Source organism: Octopus bimaculoides, chromosome 3, assembly GCF_001194135.2.
Source record: "Octopus bimaculoides isolate UCB-OBI-ISO-001 chromosome 3, ASM119413v2, whole genome shotgun sequence".
In the NCBI taxonomy this organism is placed as follows: Eukaryota; Metazoa; Mollusca; class Cephalopoda; order Octopoda; family Octopodidae; genus Octopus; species Octopus bimaculoides.
This window is the reverse complement of record NC_068983.1, coordinates 140769188-140778744: the sequence shown is the minus strand read 5'-3', so window position 1 is coordinate 140778744 and position 9557 is coordinate 140769188.

Below are 9557 nucleotides of genomic sequence, written 5' to 3'. Positions count from 1 at the left end.
TATATATATGTTATGAACGATAGTGGTGTCAATTAGACTCATATGTTTCAGGTAATGCTAAGTGCTATGGATAGACCATAGTTAAGCTCCAAGTTCGGTGATTATGCGAATAAGGGGTCCAACGTAGGTCATATATCAATGTGTGAATATAAGGATTTAATTTTCGTAATGAGATAAAAAAAAAACCAAGGCTGTGTATGATATAGAACATTTATAAATAGGTCTTACAGCCAGCTGTTTCCGGGATATTTATTATATCCCCTCATCAAAGACGGTGTGAGAGGATGGTTAAGCAATATTTAGTTTAGATAAGATAGGAAATAGAGAGTGAAAGTAGGGATATTGTATTTGTAAATCCATTGTTTAGGCAGAATGGTATACATATAAGATTCCAATACCTTATGAGTAAAATCCAATAGTCCTTAAGATTGGTCATTGCCTTTGTAAATCCATTATTAAGATTCCAATACCCTATGAGTAAAATCGAACAGTCTTTGAAATTGGTCATTCCAAATAACAGAGTTTATACACAATGTTGTCTTATTCTACCTCACCCAACTTCGAATCTATTGTAGCAACCTCTAATAAGCGAAAGCTATCTCTTTACTATCAAAACTCACATAGCTACAACCCCAGTCATCCGAACACTCAACACACGCACAGCTCCAGCACACATACCCTTATATCAGACTACAACCATAACCCAACCTATCATACTAACACCGACCAAAGCACCAATACAATCTCTACCACCCCTACAAATAGTGCAATTGATAGCAATAATAGTAATAATAGCAACGTTAGTAATGATAACGTCAATAATACTAATAATATAGAATCTTCTACCCACTTCTATAACCTCTCCTCTGACGATACTTCCTCCTCTATTACTGAGCACAGACCCCAAAACGCACCTAATTGTAATTGCCGTACTGGAACCACCTGCCCGTTACAAACCCATTGCAGAAGATATAATGTAATTTACAAATGCACTGTCCTTAATCTATTACACAACTCTACAGTCATATACATAGGATCAACCGAAAGTTTTAAGCAACGATATGCCGCTCACCTCCGCTCTTTTAGATACAATAAACATAGTAAATCTACAACACTCGCCAACCACATACATCATCTCAAAAATGCAAATATATCTTATACTCTATCATAGTCCATACTGGACTCAGGGCAGCCCTACCGAGGTCAACGCTCAACCTGAAAGCTTTGCTTGAAGGAGGCACTTCACATATTAAAGTACAACTTTTCAGCTCTGCTAAATAAACATAAGGAGTCACTAAATACATGAAATCACCACTTTTTCCACACATTCAAATTCTACTACAAATCCAAATGCCAAAATGACCATACAGTACATTTCCACAATACCCCTTAGGTAATCCCTATGACCTTATAAATCTATATCTTAACTTCTAAGCCCTATCTAACCCCTCACTCATTCTCATACTCGAATTTCGCAACCATCTAATTATATTCGCGTGTGTGTGTGCATCCATACCTATGTGCGTGCATTTGTATATGTGTACATGTATGCGCGTATGTATGTACGTGTGTATATGTGAATGAATGTATGTATACAAGGTATATATACATGCATGTACAGGAGCAATAAGACATACAGATGCACGTATATGTGGGTGTACAGGTATCCATATACATATGAGTACCAGTTATATGTGTAGATATTGATATGTAGAAACATCTGAGTTAAAAAATGTCACATAAGCAACCGGAGAATGTCAGGTTATCTGTGACCATCTACTGTCTTTAATCCACATCCCATCTCTTTTTCGGAAATCATTAAGATATAATTTCCAAACAGTGGCTAAAAGCGACTGCCCAATAACTAGTACACCTCAAATGCTTCAAAAGAGAGAAGCGACGTTGTTGCTTGCGAATTAGAATAAAACATATCAGGTGACATTCGTATCTGATTTCACCCATGGTATATAAAATTCAAACAAGAATACAGGTTGTATCAGGTGATGAAAGATATGCACAGCTCTTGAGAAGCATGTATTAAGTTCTCTTAAACGATATTTAATTTGGATGTATTGAAGAGAGATTACATGTCTAAAGGAAGCACCTTGTTACCGGTCGCAACTGATATAAATCCAACCGTTCTAATTACAAAAATAAGCCTTCTTGCCATGTATACGAATGTGACATCACAATGGCCTACTTGCGGAGGACTTTATATTTTATAAAATTATAAAGATTACTTGCACTAAATTCTTCCTCTTCTAAAAAGTTTCGCTTAGTTTCATTAGGAACATTTAAATTTGAAAATAGACGTCACTATCTAAAGGTTTCGATATGTAATAGGTTGAACATGCAGTACTTCGTACTGGGATATTGTATAAAATATTAATCTAATTTCCTTAGATAATATCAACTTTTCACTGCCATTATTCTGTTCCTATTGTACTACTTTGAATGATGTTTATTCTTTAAAAGAAGTTCCTTACAGAAACACATTTGTTAATTGCTACATAGAAGTCATGTGTGATACAACGTAACGCAATTCAAATCACACGAATAGCTGCCACTTCAACTTATTTCGTTAACATCTGATTGCGTAAGAAGTTTCTTTTGTAGCTGTCCTCGTCGTGTATTTGGTTCACGAGTGTTCCTACTTCAGCACAATAAGAATAAACTATACACCAAAAAAAAAAAACCGTTACAAAAAGCAAAGGGTAGGTAGATAATTATGTCTCTGTAAAGTACAAGAGGTGACGTATGAATGCCATATAATACACAATGAATTTAATTTCCCTGGGTTTAAAACAAGTAAACAATGATTTATATCCTCTCCGAATTATCTTTTAATTGCATACAGTGTTGAGTTATACTTTATTCTTCTTAAAATATTTGGTAATGAACAAAACAGTGAAATCATTTATCAATGTTTTCTATTAGCTATTATTTAGGTGTTGTCTTTTTCATTTTACAAAATTTACAAGCAGAAAAGCCAATAGAAACGGGAACTAAATCAAGTACAGGATACATTTTAAGAAAGTAACGCATTAATGTTACGATCTTCAAGGAAATAAATAAATGTTTGTATATATATATATATGTATGTATGCCATTATTCACTTTAATTCAAGATTTCTTGCCAATAGAGAAAGAACCGGTTTCTAAACTAGATCCCAGGCACCTTCATTGGAATTTCAACACTAGCATCATTGTAATTTTGTTTGTATTTATGTATGTATGTATGCATGTATGTATGTATGTATGTATGTATGTATGTATGTATGTGCAGATTTATATGTTTTATATATGTATTCTCATGCACATATTTGCATATCTATACTTGCTCATATATATTTAAGTGATAAACTTCTGGAAAGTTTTACTGAGTTTACTGTTCCAGTGATGGATTGAATCTGTTGTCATCGAATTAGCTTTCTCCTTTCTGGTTTTGAGAAGCCTAATTTCTCAAGATTGGTATTTAGGCAGTGTGTTCCATATCCCAGGGCCACAATAATTACAGGTATAAACTTGAACTTGTAATCTGGATAGAGTAACTGCAGATTTCCCAATAGTTCAGCATAGGTTTTCTCTTTTTCCACTAATCTTCAGCTTTATATTAACATCCGCTGGGCATCTAATTTCCACAACTGTACACAGTTTCTCTTCTCTATCCGAAATCATTATATCAGGCCTGTTGTTCTTACATTTTATTGTAGTCTTCACTGGGACATTCCACCAGTATTCCGTTTTATTATGAATGGCTATGGCTTCTACCATATTGTGGGTTCTTATTTCTTTGTCCTCGGCATTATCCTTCCGACTGATTTAATTACAGAGTGTCCTAGCTACAACATCATGTTTCATCGGTAGATAATACCGTGATGACATTTTCGGACAAATGCTTGTGATGTGGGTGATATCTTCAGTGCGAACTCCAGAAAGTTTGCATAAGTTGCCCCATTTTACTGCTTTTTCTGCATATTTATCCCTTTTGTGCATCTGGCACTTGGTTGATATTTCCTGTTCTTGGATTGCAAATTCATGCCCTTCAAAGTGAGAGGTAATAATCCGGCTATTGGTCCATATTAAACTGCGTTGATGATCGATGTTACTATCTTCAAGTAGCTTTCTACTAACATATTCATGCATAGTCTTCTGCTCATACAGGCTCATCCTTCCATCTGATGATACGTCGCAGTAGAGTCGTGCGACTTCTTTTAGCACGTATTCGAGGTTATCAGACAAAAAGTGTTGCTCAAGGAGCTGCATTCCGAGTCTGATGATGTTAAGAGCCTCATGGATGCAAACTTGGTCAAGGGGTGTATGCATGTGTGTATGTTTGTACGTTTGTATGTTTGTTTGTTTGCATGCATATGTTTATATGAAAACATAATTATATCTGAACATACTGTATATGTGTATATACGTATAAACTTATATGTGCATAATGCAAACACACACGCACACGCACTGATATACACATACATATTAATGAGTATACACACACATATGCATAAATACATACATATATTCCCACGCACGCCGCGAATATTGCACCATTGTTTCCAGTTATGTTGGCCAAGCCGCATGTTGTGTCAAAATCTCAGCAGTATATCTCTCTCACTATGTAATTATTGACGTTGTTATCTGTAAAAAGCCTATGCGCTATTTCTCTATATGCGATAAAAAATTCTTCTGATAAATGTTCACCTGTGTTCTTCAGATACTTCCACACGCAGCCCAAGAAACATACTGTCATTCATCACCTCAACCAGTCGCCACCACAGACCAGCCCAACCACCCACAGCCCGCGAGAAGCTCATAGATCAAATATAAATATTAATATGTTTTACTATGTCTGTTAGTGTGATAAATCTACTGCACTTTCATATGGTTAGCTAAATCGTCAAAATTGAATTATTAAATATAATGTCTTTGTTAGAAAGTTCATACTTTATACATAACATTTCACAAAAATTCGGTTTCATTATTTATAGAAAAAGCTTCATATATTCAGTCACATGGAAAATTCTTCCAGCAACAATTTTTGAGCACTCAAATCGAAATGCACACACTGTCGCATCTCAAAGTTTAGCCGCTACCAGTATTTGCACGTATATGTATATACGTATATATTCGTTTATATATGTATATACATTATTCACATACACATACACATCTGCGCGTGCAAGCTTTTGCGTATACCCATAATTAAACAATACTGTCAGAACTTTTAGAGGCATACATCACACTCTTGTATACGCTTCGTAAACTCCCAGCTCTATTTCTGCATGTGCTTAGAACATATTACGTGCAGCTGTATATATATATATATATATATATATATATATATATATATACATATATACGCACACACAGAAAGATGGAGAGAAAGAGAGGCATATGATCATGTATAGATATAGATTTGTAAATTTATTTGCATATTTCTACACGTAAAGTCATATCCACCTGCGTATGCACACATATATTTTTTGCATTATCCTTATATTTCTAACAGAATATTTTGCTGCGATATGCACCACAAATCCTTCTTTCACTTATGGTTGACGCTGGCTTATTTTCTCATTTTATTCTTTGCTGTTCCCTGAACCCATTTCGTTCTCATGCTGAAGCGGAAAACCTACTGATTCTATACGATCTCTCTGCCCTCTCAGGCTTCCTCTCTCAAATCATAGAGCGCTCTTCAGCGTAGAAGCAGAAACTCATTTAGCTTTGTAGCAGAGACTGCATTCATATTCGCATATCAACGGAAAAGTTTGTTTCTTTATCCTTCGATTCAGTTAACCCAGAAGTAGTGATTTATATGTTTATGGACACTAAACATTCCATGTTGTTTTATATAGTTCCATTTAAGCGCATTTTGTACTGTCTTTATTGACTCGCATAAAGTAAAATAACTTGCTATTTTGTATTTCATAACAATATTATCATTTGGTATTTGGTCGCATTTATGTCCTTTTACAAACTTTTAAGGTTTTCCACATATCGAGTAAAATCAAATCTATTTTTAGAGTTCTTAAATTTAGCGAAGTTGTTGCCTTCATTGAAATGTGAAATTAATATTTACAGAATTTTAGTTTGGAAATTATGGCATTAGGAAATTTCTTCGGCACAGCATATTGTTTTGTGTGTTTGGAAAGCTCTATGAGAGTTAAAATGTACTGGCACATATGTCTTAACAGATTTTCCCAATGTCTCCTAGTCATTCTAAAGCTTAGATTATTACGTATGAATAAGGTTCTCAGAATGTTCAATGTGATATAGGTCTATGCTGATAATGTATTTGCCACATCCTTAGTGTTCCTATCCCCTGTTAGGCTCTACATATACGCGCACACACACACACACACTCACACACACACAAACACACACACATACACACACACGTATATAAGAGATGGAGTTGGAAATAGCACAGAAGTAAGTGTAATGTATTTCAATTTAAGAAGGAATTTTAAAAAAATGATTTTAAAATTATATAAAGAAAATATAACCGGTTTCTATGATGAAGTCTCATCTTATCAAAAGCATCAGTAAAAATTTGTAAATCTTTGAAGTAAATGCAGTTTATCTTCTGTCTGGGAGTCAAGAACATGTCTGGATATTTTTCGTTGAAGTCTTCTTTAAATATAGTTTGGTATAGAGTTCAAAGTGATAGAGAGTAAGTGAAGGTTTGTCTATTGTCTAAAAGAAATATGTATCCACCTGCGCGCGCGCGCGTGTCCCCTTTCAATATGTTTGGAATATAACCAGCTGTGTGTTGATGGATGTGTGTGTTGTGATGAATGTCTTGTTGAAGAAAGAATTCGAATTTTTTCTTTGTGTTAGATGTATTCTTTTGAGTGTCTCCTCCTGTATGTATGTGTGTACTCACCAGCTGTGATTATGTGAGTTCGTGTGCGTGAGTTAATGTGTGTGAGAGATAGAGAAAGATTGTGTGCAGGTGTGTTGTGTTTGTGCATGTGTGTGAGTGTTTTTTCTTGCGATGTTTTCTTTTGAGTGTATGCGTGTGTGTATCTATGCGTTTGTGTGTGTGCGTTTGAGTGTGTGCCTACAGAGTGGTGTATGTACAGAGTTGTGTCTGTTTGTGTGTTTCTGTGATGTTTTCTTTTGTATGTGTGTGTGTGAGTGTATTTGTGTGTGAGTGTGTTTGTTTGTGTGTGTGTGTATTTGTCTGTGTGTGTAGTCATATATATATATATATATATACAGGAAAAAAGGTTTAGGAAATGATGGGAAGTAGTTTTCAAAACGATAATATGTATCAAATTGTTTTTTATGTGTCTGTTCTTATTTATTGGTTGGAAATGGTTTGGTCTATATTTAATTGTGGTCTATACTTGTTTTCTGTATGTCAGTAGGTCATTTTCTTCTAGGAACATTATCAACTTCTTTCTGATGATTCGCTCCATGACTTTACTGATATACGAAATCAGATAGATTAGCCTGTAGTTTTTGGCCTCTGCTCTGCTTCCACCTTTGTGGAATAGGGCATATAATGCCTTCTTTCAGCTTTTTAAGAAGCGTACCACTTGCAAGGAAATTTTGGAAAAGTATCTGAAGTGGTTTCACTAAAGCCCGCTTACATGACTTTAGAAGAATAGCTGGGAAGCCATTAGGGCCAGCGGCGGAGTATGAGCTCATTTCATTTATGGCCGCTGTTACATCTGTTTCCTGACTGTTGATGCAATCGATGGCTGGCGCCGCATTTTTAGAGCTGCAGTTTCAAAGATTGCAGCCGGATTTTTTTATCTGCTTGTGTCAAAGTGAGGAATGTGAAGACACTTTTAAATTGTTCACTGAGTATTTCACTTATTCTTCTTGGGTCCACCGTCATTGAGCTATTCCCTTGGCACAATGGTCTCATTTGATATTATATTTGTGAATTCATAGAAAGCTTTGGAATTTGATTTTATACTTTCCACAGCCTTTTTTTTCTCTCTCTACGTTTATGTGTGTGTGTGTGTGTTTGTGTCAGTGTTTGTCCACACATCACATCACTTGTCAACAGAAGTTGGTGGTTTATATCCCCGTAACTTGACGGTTTGGCAAAAGAAACGGACAGAATAAGTACTGAGCTTTCAAAGAATAAGTGCTGAGGTCGATTTCTTCGATTAAAAAGCCAGTATGGTCGCTGTCAAATGACTGAAACGAGTAAAATAATAAAAAATTACATACGCGTATGTTTGCATAGTTATAATGTAGATATAAATATATATACACATGCATACACACCCTGAAAATCACATAAACCACACCCACATATACACGCACACAAATGCATACCCAGTACAAACACGCACAGTACGCACACGCATACACACGCACAGTACGTACACGCACACACATACGCATACATATACCGCCATGATAAACGTAATACACGGACATACACACAGTCCCTGACATATACAACACATCCACACACACATAAATACATATGCACGCACACACACACGTACATATGCACACTCATACACGCACACCACCGCCACCAACCGGACAATAACAACACTACAAACATGCATACACATACACGCCGGACCAACATAACACACACAAACATACACAAGCATATATATACACACACAGAATCGTGCACATCCACACGCACACACACTCATACCCTCTTCAACCAGTCGAAAAACCACCGAACCATGACAGACTAGCCCAGAAATGAAAAAGTCCTTTTGATTCCACAAACAATTCGAAGTCAGATCATGTGACTGCTCCCAACAAACTTCTCACACTATTTCTAAAATTCTTGCGAAGCACATATACAAAAATGGAGAGGAAGAAAAAAGGTTGGTCATTCCTCATTCAGTTAGTTTGATGAAGCGTCTTAACTAGCTTACTCACCACATCAGTACTCCATAGCGTGTAGTTTTCCTTTTCTCAAAACAAACCATGTTACACTTATTTCTAGAATACTAATTCTTCATTTATTGCTTTATTTGCCATGAGTTATTTAGTAGTTATTTATTAAAACTAATGCACGAACTTGTACGCTTCCTTTAGCTTATCATTAAGGGCAATATTGTATTATTCACATGTTTATAATTCAATTAAAGCTAATGTTAAGGTAGCTGTTGTTGAAAAAAAAAAGAAAAAAAAACAACTTTCCTTTAATGGTTAACTCTGATAAAATAAAAATCAATGTTGTCGTATGATACATTTGATGACTGCTCCTGGGTTAGAATTTTTAACCCAGGTTGATTTATACGTTGTTATATTACATTCACTCACACGCATGAATGTACAGAAATTGCTCGAAATAATGGTTTCAAATTTTGCCCCAAGACCGACAAGGGGCGTAATTCATTACATTAAACCTATGGATTTCACCCCAATGGATTAAATGCATAGACGAACTTGGCGGAATTTGAACCCAGAACATACAGGCAAACAAAATGACGCTAACAATTTGAGCAGGTGTGGTAACAGTTCTGCCATCTCGCTGCCTGAAAACTACATTATGTAAAGTAATATGCATGGTTGTACATGTGTGTATGTGTGTATATATATATATATATATATAT